Raw genomic sequence first — 15,730 nt, 5'->3', positions numbered from 1 at the left:
GAGATTTATTTGAAAATGCGCGCGAATGGTTGAGTACGCAACCGCGGCAAGAGGTGGCGAAGAATTTTGCCTCTCGTTCGTTTACAGTAAAAACCGACGAGCTAACATAAGCGAAACTGCGTGGCGATAATTTTTGTTCTTTTAAAGAACAAAAATTTATTTTACCTGAAAGAAAGAATTAATTAAATTCTCGAACAGATTCAAAATATCTGAATAATTATTAATTATTTTCATTGTGAATTAACTTTTTTTTACTAAGTCCCAGAAATGAAATTAGTATGGGAAATTATTCTGGTAAAAATTATTACTTGACAAATGTTATTTTTTTTTTCTAAGACCCGAACGACTTTTGTATGGAATTGATTTTGTGCGAAATTTATTATAATCTGTTGAAATTGATGGATGAATTTGATATTTGATCAGATTTAAATAATGGAAAAATCTGAAGTTTGACGACGAGCGATAGATGGTGATAATTTTCCAAGATTTTTCACTCTTGGAGAAAGGTCTAGGAAATAACAAAAGCGATTTTGATTGACGGGAAAATTAACCAAGTTTCCCAGTGGTTATAACCTTCCCAGTAGAAGACCATTCACTAGGAAGGAACCAAGGAACTCTTACCTTGTCTCCGACCAGGAACCAGGTAAGTGCTGACTTGTCCATTGGGGGAAATTTGGCCACCTAATAGGGCCGGGAAGGGTTGCTTTCAATGATGTCAAAACTTCAATTGACTTTGAAATTGAAGATACCTTAAAGTACACCAGAGCATTAGCGTACTTACCGGCACCAGAAATTCCGTCAGCTCTGATAAAAATTATCAAAAGGATCGAAAGTGAGGACGTTTTAAAGAAAATGAAATATTTTTTAAAATATTTCATTGACCAATGGCTTGTGCGTCGGAAACCGGAAGAATGGTCTGTTTTCGACATCATCAGAAAGACCAACAACGCTTCGGAATCGTTCAATCGTTCTCTAAATATTAATTTCGGACGACGACCACACATTTGGGTTTTTACAAGTACTTTATATATATATTTTAAACTGGGTCAAGAAAATTGACTATTTTTCATCTTTATGTTAAGAAAATTGAAAATTAAAAAAATTTAGGTATTCAGTTTTCTTTCCTCAATGATAACTCACGAACAAATGAACTGATTCTGACCGGTTTGGTGGCGATCGACGTAGTTTTTCTATGATAAGAGCTGATAAGTTTTTGAAATTGATCGATCAAGCCGTTTGAAAGTTATTGAAAAAAAACCACATTCGACAAATTTTTTTTTCGTCGTTTTTTTAAGATTTCTGAAAATCTACGGGTCCGAATCGGGTCCAATTTTATTGAAAATCTGAGTTTAGTCAAGGTCTTCCAAATGTCGTCAACCGCGATCAAATCGGTGAAGCCGTTCAAAAGTTGTGAAAGGTTTACTCACTTCCACACTCTTACACACCCACCCACACACACACACACACACACACACACACACACACATATATATATATATATATATATATATATATATATATATATATACAGGGTGTCTCAGAAGTCGTGAGCCACCGGACAGGGTGTGGTAGAAAATTGGATTCTGAATAGAAAAGTCCTTTACCATTTTTCGATCAGACCCATAGAAAAATAACTACAAATTTATGAAAATAGACCAATGAGGAGCGCGGTTTAGCGGCAGAACGGTAGGCGCAAGAGCGAGCGAGTGGAAGCGCGACAGGCAATGCGTGCGCGCTCGCTTGCACACGTGTGATATCATTGCTCAGTTATAGCGGGATGCCCGCATGCAATAATAATGATCAATGATACTCCTGTAAATAAAAAAATTAATATTAGAAAAATCATCCCATAGACAGCCCCATAAAATAAAAAATGTGCGATTTTTTGATAATTAAAACTCAAATTTTCGGTGTCACCGAAAAATGAAAAAAAAAAAAAAGCCAACAGTCATATTCAATGATACCCCTGTAATTAAAAAAAAAAAGAAAAGTTATAAAAGTACCCCATACACTCTGAGATACAGCCCCATAAAGCCAAAAATTTGCGATTATTTAATGATGAAATTCAAATGATCAGTGTGCACTTGAAGTTAAAAAAAAAAGCAATAAAAATAATCAGTGACACTACTGTAGACCAAAAAAATTGAAAAAAAATAAAAAACTACCTCATAGACACTGAGATACACCCCCATAAAGCTGCGATTTCTCCATTATTTGTGAAGTTAAGTTGAAATTCTCGGTGTCAACTCGGAATAACTCAAAGAAAATTATCTTTCTTTCCAGTTTAACCTTTTTTATGAATTAAAAAATCAAAATTTTGGAATCCACCCCATAAACACCGAGAGGCAACCCCACAATGCTACAATTGTTCGATTTTTTATTGATTTAAATTGAAATTCTCGGTGTCTACTCAAAATAAGTAAAAGAAAATTATTGTACTTTTTAATGTTATCTCTGTTATAAAATAATAAATCAAAATTTTAGAATCCACCCCACAGACACCGAGATACATCCCCATACAGTCGCTATTTGTCGATTTTTAATTGACTTAAATTGAAATTCTCGGTGTCCACTTAAAATAAAGAGCATAAACTCATTCCACTTTCCAATTTACTCTTTTTAATAAATGAAAATATCAAAATTCAAGAATTCACCCCATAGACCCCAAGATACGCCTCCATAAAGCCGCGATTTATCGATTTTTTGTGGATTGATATCGAAATTTTCGGTGTCATATGAAAATTTGAATTTTAATTATTGAAAAATCGCGAATTGTTGGCTTTATTTGGATGTTTGTTAGTGTCTATGCGGTGGATTTTCAAGAGTTAAGTTTTTTTATGTTTTTAAGGGTGTAATTTAAAAGTACAATAGGTTTCTCTTGTTGTTGTTAAATGGACACCAAGAATTTCAATTTCAATTACTAACAAATCACAAATTAGCGGATTTATGGGGTCCTATCTCGCCGTTAATGGGGTGTTTTTTTCAAATCTTATTTTTTTGCTTACAAGAGTATATCTGAAAATGAGTTTTCATACTTTTCATTTATTTTCAACGGACACCGAGAAGTAGCATTTTAATTACTAAAAATCAGAAATTTTCAGCTTAATGGGATCATAATTCGGAGTTTGCGGGGTGGTTTTTTAAATAATAATTTTTTCGATACACAGGAGTTTAATCGATAAGTACAAAAGGTTTCTTTTGTTGATTTTCAATGGGCACCAATAATTTGAATTTTAATTTCTAAGCAATTCCGATTTTTGTGCGTTATCAAGTCATATTTCGGTATCTATGGGGTGTTTTTACAATTTTTTAAATTTGTCTGATGGTCAAAAGTACCACTGATAATTTTGATTGGTATTTTTTTCTATTTCGAATGCACTGTGAATATTTTAATTTTTATGTTAAATAATCCCGAAATACTCGGCTTTATTAGGCTGTATCTTAGTGTCTATGGGGTGGTTTTTGTAATTTTTAATTTTTTTCTGATTGTTATGGGTATAGTTAACTATTAGTCCTAGATTTTTATTTGAAATTTTGAGTAGTCGTCGAAAATTTCTATTTTAATTATTGAAATATCGCACAATTTTTGGCTTTATGGGACTGTATCTCCCTGTCTATGGGGTAGTTTTTATTTTTAAAAATTTTCTTCACCTACTGTAGTGTCACTGATTATTTTTATTGCTTTTTTTTTTTCACTTCAAGTGCACTCTGATCATTTGAATTTCATTATTAAATAATCGCGAATTTTCGGCTTTACGGGGCTGTATCTCCCTGTCTATGGGGTAGTTTTTTATTTTTTCAATTTTTTTGGTCTACAGTAGTGTCACTGATTATTTTTATTGCTTTTTTTTAACTTCAAGTGCACACTGATCATTTGAATTTCATCATTAAATAATCGCAAATTTTTGGCTTTATGGGGCTGTATCTCAGAGTGTATGGGGTACTTTTATAACTTTTCTTTTTTTTTTTTAATTACAGGGGTATCATTGAATATGACAGTTGGCTTTTTTTTTTCATTTTTCGGTGACACCGAAAATTTGAGTTTTAATTATCAAAAAATCGCACATTTTTTATTTTATGGGGCTGTCTATGGGATGATTTTTCTAATATTAATTTTTTTATTTACAGGAGTATCATTGATCATTATTATTGCATGCGGGCATCCCGCTATAACTGAGCAATGATATCACACGTGTGCAAGCGAGCGCGCACGCATTGCCTGTCGCGCTTCCACTCGCTCGCTCTTGCGCCTACCGTTCTGCCGCTAAACCGCGCTCCTCATTGGTCTATTTTCATAAATTTGTAGTAATTTTTCTATGGGTCTGATCGAAAAATGGTAAAGGACTTTTCTATTCAGAATCCAATTTTCTACCACACCCTGTCCGGTGGCTCACGACTTCTGAGACACCCTGTATATATATATATATATATATATATATATATATATATATATATATATATTTATATATATATATATAAGCGAAATACCACTCACTCATCACGAGATCTCCGAAACTATTTGCCCGATTAACTTGAAATTTAGCATAGTTACTCCATTCGTGATGTAGACGCTCACTAAGAACGGATTTTACGCAATTCCTAGCCATAATGAATTTTTCGTCTACCATCACGTATGCTACCCCCTCCCCTCCCTCTCATTCTTCCCCTCCCCTCCCGTGACTTCTTCCCCCTTCCCTATATCTCTCTCTCTTTTTTTTTTTTAGAAAATGTCATTTTGATTCGCCAATCTAAGAAACCCATCAAGTGGCACCCATCAATTATAGAACTTACCCCCCCCGCAACCACCCACGCTAATAAATCGTTGCCATGGATACCGTTGCCATGGTTACCGTTGCCATGGTAACCGTTGCAATGGATAAAGTTGCCATGGTTACCATTGCCATGGTTACAGTTGCCATGGTTACAGTTGCAATGGTTACCGTTGCTATAACAACGGTTAAAATGAATAAATTGTAATAACAAATTCGGTTGTAAACTAAATTCAGAGGAATGATTAGAATAAAAGTAGAAAGTTACTAAATACAAATATTCTATACAATTATTATAAAACAGTATTATTCTATACAATGTTAGGCAAATACATCGATTTTTATCGATTGATTGTTGGGACAGTAGGAATTCATAATCATACTTTTTTTAAGAAAGAACAGCTAAATCATTAATAACTGAAATAGTTAATATGTATTGGAATCATCATGAAGGGTGAACTCCATTATATCATAAAACAGATAAATATAATATAAATATTAATGTTGATATTGTTAAATGATTATACTGATTTTAATGATTACAATTAAAATGGTAAATTGTGTTTGATGTATCTTCTCTAAAATTTCACAACAATATCGTTAAATTATTATAAAAAAAGGAAGATTTAAGATAATCTTTTATATGTGATATAGAAATAATTCATAAACGAATTTTACGATATCTTACCCTGAAAAAGATTGCGGGGAAGTTAACAATGGAAATTCCCGATTTTGAACTATAGCTCTATAGGCTCCAAATTGGGTAGGAGTTTTTTGTGAGAGATGTAAAAATAATATACAAACGAATTTTACGATAGCTCACCTTACAGCGGGGTTTGCGGGGGTAGGTGTTAACTATTAAAATTTTCAATTTCCAAACTATTGCTCCTATTGTGGCCAAATTTGGTGAACGTTTTTTCTTTTCTGTATGTGAAACAGAAATGATCTAAGCGTGGGTTTCACGACGAACCACCCCTAATAAGGATCGCGGGGGTGGGTTAACAATAAAAAATCATACTTTCTAAAATATAGCTTTTAAAAGCTGTACATTTGGGACGAATCTTTTATTATTCACGAGGAGATTATCTCAAAACAGATTTCAAAAAATTCTACTTCCGCAATAGGCATTGCGGGGGTAAGTGAGTTAACATCTAAACTTTGAATTTCCAAACAATAACTTTTACAGTCTCAAAATTTAGTTGGAAACTTCGTAAATAATGTCAAGTTCAGCTGAGAATGGATTTTCTCAAATTCTAACCCCAAAAGGGATTGCGGGGACGTTAACAATAAAAATCTCTTATTTTAAAATAATATGGACTTGAAGATTTTATTTATAATGTAGAAATCATCTCGAATAGGATCTTACGAAATTCTTCCCCAATGTAAGAGTGCGGTAGTGATAATTCTCAAAAAATTCGTATTCTTCAATTACAGTTTCTACAGCTATAAAATTTGATAGAATCTTAAGAGAAATAGGAAATTACAGGGATGGCCTTCGAGGACAACTGATTTGAATATTTTTTTCTTCATGTCAATTATCATTTATATTTGGAAGATAGCCTCGGGGATGTTATAGAGATTGCACATTGACAGTTACAATAAATATTAGCTAGAATAATCACATAAATAAAAGGGACAGGCCAATCGGATGGAATTTAGAATCTGTACAAGTCAAAACAAAACTCCAATTAAATTTTAAGTCTAGATCTAAAAATACAATTTTATTCAATTCTAAATACAATTCTAAGTGCCCAGCGAAGCGGGCGGGTAACAGTTAGTATATATATATATATATATATATATATATATATATATATATATATATATATATATATATATATATAATGGCCGATTGGCTCGGGGTACGTCGATGAGCCAACGGGTCCAAGATAATTGGCGTATTTGTTCGTCGTGGTCGGTTATTGGGCGCCAGGAACAATTCAGGATGTTCCAATCCTCAACACACTAAATCAGGAACACTTAATAGTAAACTAGCTCTACTCAGGGCGGCGGGTTACTAAAGAAAGAAATAACAAAGAAATTCCGAAACGAATAACAATTTATTAAAAAAAATTATAATCGGTTCGGTGAAATAATCAGTTCAAAAATAAGTCGCAATAACAAAATAACAATCGTGATCAATTCGGATAGTAATCGTAAACAAAATCAAACGACTAAACGTAAACAAATCAAAATAATAATCGTGTGAATAAGTCAAATAATACTCAATTTAGCCATCAAATCAATAATTCAAATAATATTCAACAATAATCCAGTGAAATATTCAACTAATACTCAATTAATAATCAAGTTAGTAATTCAAACACTTTCAATAATAATCAAGTAATATTCAAATAATAATCACGTTAATTATTTTTTAACAGGGTAAATTACCCTAAATCGATAAGTCGCCAGAGATCGATAATTAGTCGACTCAGCACTGGCGCGCCCCGATCTTCGGGCTCTTCCGTTTAGTAATTAAGAGGGGGGGTGGAATGGGTAAGTGCTCGGGAGTCGGAGAGTGACAAAATCAGAAGAGGTTTGATAGTCAACCGCACCGGTCACTACTCAACAGAAAAACAGGAAAACGGGAGTGGAAGTAAAGACAGATCCCCGGAGTGAAAGAAAACCAACCAACGAGTACTCAGAGAATTCACCACGTCGGAGAGACATCGTGAACAGGAATTTAAGTCAAATACTCAGGTACTTTATTTCATTCCGTGGGCAGAAGATAGACCGCGGTTTGTACTCGGTCTATCATTCCTCTTCTCCTCGTATATAAAATTTTTATTAATAGATTAATTGTGGAACATTTGATAGTTTTGGATTTAGTGATTTTCATGGGGGCTTATACCCGAAAATCCCTCAATTGACCTTGCGGGAAAATTTAATAACTAAAAATTATCAATCAATTAATTAACATCTGAAAATTCGTTAAAATTATTTTTATAATAATTAACTTAGTAAAATTGATTAATTTTTGTCATTGAAAAAAATCGACAAATTTTTATTCGTGGAATTTTGGCCAAGCGTCAGTTTTATGTCGCAGTAAATTCCAATACCCAAGGTCAAGCAAAACTTAGCTAGCGAATGTTCTAGCAAATAAAAAATTGAATATTTCGAGTTTGTCAATTTTTCATAATTTATAAAACGAGTAGATAATTATCAATAATATTATATTAAGAATTAATTACTAAGATTGTTATATTTAGAAATTATTATTGAAAATAAGATAGATTGGAAAATTATTAAGAATATTATATTATAAAATTATTCCATCAAGTGTGAATTTAATAATTTTGGGATTAAGTCCGTGAATTAATTAAATTAATTTTACTCTAATTTGATAATTATCGGCGTGGACATTAAGTCCAAGAAATCAGTTATCTAAGTCAAAATTGTCATAGTAAAAGTTTAATCAGAATTAGTTAATTAAACTTATGTTAATAATTTTGAAGTGATTGTAAAGGTCTATGTTGTGATCAAGTTAATTCAAGGCATTAAGCCTCTGGTTCTATAGAGATGAGTCCAAGGTTAATTGAAGTAAATTGTTAAATTGGAATTATTGTTTTTGCCGGATACTAATGATTGAATAATTTGATTTGGAATATTTAATTGAAATTAGCTACAGTCAATTTTTATTAAAGTAAAATTTATAAAGTAGAGTCAAGTTAGTAGTGTGAGTGTGAGACAAGTGTGGGTTATGTGTGAGTTGCAGAGTGATTAGGTCTATGTTTCGTCGCTGGACCGTTACTGCTGTAGCTGGTGTGGGTTATGAGAGTGTGCTGCAGAACATCTAGGTCTATGTTTCGTCGCTGGGCTGTTGTTCTGTAGTAAAGTGTGTATAAGCTGCAGGAGTATCTAGGTCTATGTTTCGTCGCTGGGCTGTTACTCCTGTGAGCCGAGTTAACGATCCTAGTATATGATTCGTCTCTGTGCGGGTGACAGTAGTTAGAAATCGGGTAGACGCCGGGAGGGGCCCGTCACGTGTAGACGCCGGGAGGGGCACGTGTTAGAAATCAACCGGTAGACGCCGGGAGGGGCTCGTTGAGAATAAGTTAGAAATCAACGGGTAGACGCCGGGAGGGGCTCGTTGAGAATAAGTTAGGAATCAACGGGTAGACGCCGGGAGGGGCTCGTTGAGAATAAGTTAGAAATCGACGGGTAGACGCCGGGAGGGGCTCGTCGAGATTAAGATATTGTTAAGTGTGGGTAGTGTGTGTGTGAATGAAATTTTGTTAACTAATTTTAAGCCAACTCTGTTAAGTTCTATTTTATTGTTAATAAATATAGATCGATCTTGTTAATTAAATTTTTATTATTTAACAGCAACCTTCCTCCACTCTCTCTACCCTAAGATAGGATTTTCTCAGCTCTGGACCGGTTCCAGGAACCGTGATTAATAATCCTGGTGGCGCCCTGATAATTTTTATTGTTGTTAGTTTTGTTAGTTAATTTAAAAATTGATTAGGGGCCAACCTGAGCAGGTAAAACTGTTACAATTTAAATAATAGTAAAAATAATAATCAAGCGAACAATTCACATAATGTTCAAATAATAATCAAACTAAATATTTAATTAATATCCAAATAATAATCAATCTAATAATTCAAATAATAATCAAATTAAATATTTAAATAATATCCAAATAATAATCAGTAAATAATTCAAATAATATTCAAATAATAATCACGTTCAATTTTCAAATAATACTCAAAATGATGCGCATTAGTACGTAACTAACACCAAAATACCAACGGTGCACGAAATTGTGTGTCATTCAGCGGATAATATCGTCATCAGCAGACTAATGCTAACCGAGCTGCTGATAATTGATCGATCAGATCGCGGCTCAATGTTCAATTACCGGAGCTCTGAATTACTTAGCATTAAACAGTGGTCGGTAACTGTGTTACCCTTACTCCCGACGGAACTACCGAAGCTCGAATATAGGCGACGCCTCGCTCGCGGTATCCAATGGCGGAAGCAAACACTCAATATCAACAATGATAACAATGTTACAAGAGAAAAATTTGATCGAGCCCCAATGGCGTCGACCACTCAGGAAATTTTTGGTGGGAAGGTACCCAGGGGATACCGCGTGGAACTCAAACAAAACAACAAATGGCCTCAATCAACGGATTATTGAATTAATCAAAAAAAATAAAATAACAATAATGTAACTAGCGGTTCCACGAGCTATCGCACTAACAACAAAAGCCACTTACGTTGCAGATCGGTGGTCCGTGGACGGCGTCGGCGGGTGCTGAGCGGATGGCGGCGATGACAGCTCTTCCCCAGGTTGATCCGGGCCAAACTCTCACCAGAGTAAGAGAAAACGTCGGTACGGCGTTAAGCCAAAATTGGCACTAGTATTAAGTGGCGAATCTGACGGTCGGGATATTTTAATTTGAGAATTAATCGCGAAGTACAGAAATAAAAAAAAAAACAACACGAGGTGGAAGCTACCAAGCGATTACGTCGAATACCAATTCTTCGTCGTTCTTCCTTCTTCTTATCCGTAGCCGCTGGCTGGCTACGGAGTTGTCCAGCAGGCCGGTAGCTGGCGCTGTTGCCGTTTTGAACTTCTCAAATTGACGGTGGACACTGATATCGACGCGCCGTCTAGTGGCTCTTTCTTAAGCTTGTCCAAATGTCTGAGTGGTACTGATTGATGACAATTGGCAGCAGTCTCGTGTGTTCAACGTGTCTCAAATTTGGAGCAGCGGTTTGATGAAGAATTGATGTTTGGCTATTCTCTGGGTTCGCTGATCGGCGTGGAATCCGGCGTTGTTTTGCGAAGTTGACTCGTCGTTAGTAAGTGGCTTTCATCGGGGCACTTACCAAATGCTTAATACTGACTTAATTCTAGCTTAATTCTAACAAGATAATAGTAATTTCAAATAATTATCGGCGTCGCGCTTTCGAGCTGCGGGATTCGCCGTACTCGCCTGGTAGTCTCTAGATGGCGACTGGATCGCGGCGAATAACGATAAATCTGAAATTAATACGAAGTAACCAAAAAATTAATCAATTACGTGGAGCTGTGCTCGTGACTGCAGGTCTGTCAAGGCCCCACGTCACAATATATATATATATATATATTAGGGTGGTCCTTATGTTGGGTTTTTTGAAATTTTTTTTCACGATAGTTCAAAATCGGTTCAAAATCTATAAAAAAAAAATCATGCCAAGTTATAGCTCTTAATTTTAATATTAACCCGCGCCCCCCGACGGTCAAAGTTTTAAAGGAAAATAACATGGGAAAAGTTATATTTTTACTTCGGAATTTTTTACGTCATAAACTAACCAACAAATCACATCAAAAAATATTTTTTCTAATGCAAAATTTAACGGTCTACAAAAAGGTCTCTTATCATTTTTTGATAATTCTAACGGTTTTGAAGTTATTCGAGGTCTAAATTGAAACTATAATCTTTTTCATAGTTTTTTCTGTTTTTTTGGTCATTTAATAGTTCATAAATCATGAACCGGTTATTCTTTATAATATCATTGGATTTTTTTGTTTAGAAAATTTTCAAAGTAACTGTAACTTTGGAATAATAGTAACACCAATTCATTTTTTTAGCCTGAACTATCGAACATATTTAAAGATTTTTATATTTTTTTTTTTATCGATATTATTACAATTATCAACAAACTCCAATTTCAAATTTTGATTTCTGGTTAAAAACATTTTAGAAACCGATCATGCCGCCATCTATTAGATTTTACTTCAATCTCTAACACTAAAATTAATTCTCAGATTACTCATAACCTACATTTATTTCTCAGCATGATCAAAATCGTTCAATTACTAGTACTGATGCCTTTTTGATATGTAAATAAATATTTTGAGTTCATTTATCCGATATTTAAGTAATCAGTTAAATATGGAGTTATCACGTTTACGTCAAAACATTTTTTTGATTGGTGATGTTGACGTTCAAATCGTAGGTAACAAATTACCATCGAAATTGCAAGCTTTGAAAGTGTTATTTTTTTATACACGTATTTTAAATAATACTATCACAGATAGTGTTGCTGCAGTGATTGATGAAATTATTGTGTTTTGGAAGAAAGCTCGAATTCCCGTTCAAGATATGCAAAGATGTCGAGATAAGTTGAAAAAACTGTATGATGAGTGGCGCATACTTCTTAAACATAGAAATCGGAGTGAAGTTGCTGTGAAAAAACAAAATGAATTTTCCTGTTCATTAAAAAAATTATTTGACATCGCACCGTCACATGTATTTGAAATGGTTGATGAAAATTCCAAAGAATTCTTGAATAATCAGAGATCAGATGAACGAATTGGTTTTATTGCAAATATTAAGACGGAATACGATGACGATGAAATTGGTGTTAAAAAATTAGAGAAACAATTGGATTTCGAAACACGAAAATTGGAAAGTGAAAAAGAAAAATCATTATTTGGTAAATTATAATAATCAACTTACTCATTGATATTTTATTATTTTATAGTGAAGATATTTTTTGTCTTATCATTATCCTTTTTTGTAGACAAAAACGTTGAACTCTTATCAAGCCAAGGAAGTGCTCAATCAGTCTCTAGTGGAGAAGTATACATTCCAACTACTGCCGGCCAATTTAAATCAAGAAATATAAGAGGAACTCACAATATTCTCAACGAAAGAGTTGTAACTACTTTTGACCGTTGTAAAGTAAGCGACAGAGATGCTGTGTTTATAACTACAGCTATTTGTCAGTCGCTTATTGATTTAAAATTATTAGAAGTGAATATTAATTCCATTATTGTCAATCGATCATCTATTCGCCGATGTCGGCTTGCTATGCGAGAGTCAAAATCAATAGAAATAAAAAAACATTTCCAAGACTTAAAGTTATCATCTATTGTTGTACATTGGGATGGAAAATTATTACCTAATTTGTTAAATACAGAAACTGTTCATCGATTGCCTGTAATAATTACTTCAGAAAGTAAAGAAATTATGTTAGGTGTACCAACGAGTGAAGATGGAACTGGAATGGCACAAGCTTCTGTAGTTCATAAGACATTATGTGACTGGGGATTCGACATATCTGTAAAAGCAATATGCTGTGACACTACTCCTTCAAATTTAGGCCTTCGTAATGGTGCTGCTGCATTACTGGAAAAATTGTTAGAAAGAGATTTGTTGTATCTTCCATGTAGGCATCTGTTGCGGAATCATTCAAACCTTCCCGCAACAAACTGGTAGCACCGAGGCGCCGCTACACAAGCGCCCTCGGGTGTTCTACCTCAACTCAACTGGCTCACCGGCAAGCGGCCATACTCCTCATAACACGTGCTAATTATACAGCGTACACACGCATTTACCGTGACCAGTGCAATTTTGTGTATTTACGAAATCATCAAACTCATCCACTCAGCTTTACTGAAGCCAACTACAGCATCGCTACTCATCTTATTCACCAGCAATCATTGGCAACTCAGGTACAATTAAGTATTTATTGTAAATCATCTGAGATCACTTTATCACAATCCATACTCACATGCTCCCTCTCTCTCCTACTCATTGTCACATGGCTACTCATGTGTCGCTCTCTCTCATACACATGTACAACAGTCACCTACACTTTCTACCTAGCAACGATAATATTACAATTGCTAATAGAAATTCGTCATCATGCGGCAAAATCAAATGCCGCATTGCAGATGTTGCGTGGTGGAGATTGGGGGTGACTGCCACCAGCTCTTGGGCCTGTCGGCCATTCCGTGTTCAACGTTGTGTGTTCTATCTCGTATCCCGAGACTCAAGTACTCAATTGAGCTCGTTAGTTTTAAGGCTCATTCGCTCACACTGTGAGAGTTAATTATGTTGTTAATTGATTAATAATCCAGTGACTCTAATTTATACAGCTCATCCAATTAATCATTACTGTGAACTCTACAGATTCAAGCTCAAGCTCTCACTACACTTGCATTCATTCACTCTATCAATCATTACATTCAGTCAATCCAATTTATACGCTCTTACTATGACTATTAATTAAGTGTAATTAATTAATCGTCTGGTGACCTAATTCTACAACATTACTCATATTTCTCGCTCATAATTGCTAGTGTTAATTACATTGTAAATTAATTAACAGTTCAATTGAAGATCAACTTTCTACAACTCATGCTCAGTCTAATTAATATGCATTAATTAATACAACTCAATTAAACTCAATCAACGCGTACTCATGAATTAATGTGATAATTCAAGATCATAACTATGTTCAAAGAGCTCAATATTTGTGAACTATTCAAACTCTGTACAACCAAAGCTATGCCTATAATTAATTTTAGAATAAATACCATTATAACCACGAATGTGTCTCCTCCATCTTTTAACACCTGGTCCCGGCAAATAAATATTTAATGTTAAGACAATTATCTTACATTGTGGTCCCTCGAGCCGGTTTAGGTGTTAAAATTAACTAAAAGTGATCCCAGACTTACATCACACTCACAATCAACAATCAACTAATTGTTATACATTTCTCAGATTCCACACTCATCATGGCAGACGGAAACGTCCCTGACAATCATCAGGAAGATACTCAACCTGCTCAGCAGACCACTCAACAGCAAACTGCTTCACCGACTTCACAAGGTCAGAGCTCATCCACTCATCCAGGCCAGGGAACTGCCAACATCGGTCTCACACCAGACAGCGTACCACTGCTGGTGCCACCTCCCACGTCCTCCAACATCTCGGGCAGTCACGATCTCAGTGACTCTGAAGTCACTGATGGTGATGGTGGCTCAAAGACTGATGGTATCACCCATACATCGCCGAAACCGTCGGAGAAACGGAACCTGACCCCCGTCAACACTCGCAAGCGATCAACCTCTCGCATGTGCGAGATGGAATTCAAAATTGCCGGCCAACTGGCTCGCATGAAGCTCATCTCCGACAAAGAGACTCTCTCATCAGCACTCGACGCAACATCTGGGGTTCACATGCTCAAGGCTCATCTACAAGTACTCAACGAAGAGTGGAAGCTCTTCCAGGAAGTCAACGACTATCTTGGATCAGCTGGAACCAAGGAGTTCTTGCATCACCCATATGTCACTGATGGTGTGTACCAGGTGACATATCAATCCTACCAAGGGGCTCGTACAGCACTCACTGCACTCATCAACCAGGTGGACATTCCAGCTCCACCAGCTCCAATTGCTCAACAAAACCAATCAGCTCCATCCACCATCACTCTGGCACCCCTCAACATCACGGTGTTTTCTGGTGATTTCACCAAGTGGCCAGAGTTTCGTGACATGTTCACCACACATGTCATCAATCGCAATATGGGAGATGTGGACAGGCTCCATTATCTCAAGAACTATCTAACTGGATCAGCTGCTCAACTGGTGGTCAACCTGCCATCATCTGGCGATCAATTCCCCATAGCTTGGGAAGCCATACGCTCACGGTACGAAGTTCCTCGACTACTCATCGGAGCTCAATTGGAGAAAATCATCAAAATCCAACCTCTCACCCCCAGATCAGCCTCACAACTCAATGCACTCATCAACCAGGTTCACGAGGTGGTTGCAGCACTCAAGGCCATGAAAGTGGAATTCTCGCAAGGTGAAAACCACTTTCTCACCTACTTCATCATCTCCAAACTGGACAGAGTCACTCGTGAAGCCTGGGAACACTCATTGGGATCATCAGTAGAATTCCCAACACTCACACAACTCAACGCGTTCTTATTAGAGCGTGCAAGAGCTCAAGAGCGGTATGAAGAAAGTACCAACAAGCTCAACTCAGCCAACGACTCATCCTCGCCCCAGAAAACTCATCCTGACTCATCTAGGCTCCACCGGGGTCACTATAACGCAACTCCACAGCGAGATCAGGTTCGCTGTCACCTCTCATCATCACCCACCACTCATCCAGCGAGCTCCAATCAAGTCCAGAGGCCAAGCACGGCCACAGCACAGTACC

This window comes from Cotesia typhae, unplaced genomic scaffold (genome assembly GCF_013202065.1).
Source record: "Cotesia typhae breed Kobodo isofemale line unplaced genomic scaffold, CoteBio_Ctyphae scaffold_70, whole genome shotgun sequence".
NCBI lineage: Eukaryota > Metazoa > Arthropoda > Insecta > Hymenoptera > Braconidae > Cotesia > Cotesia typhae.
This window is presented reverse-complemented; position numbering follows the sequence as displayed.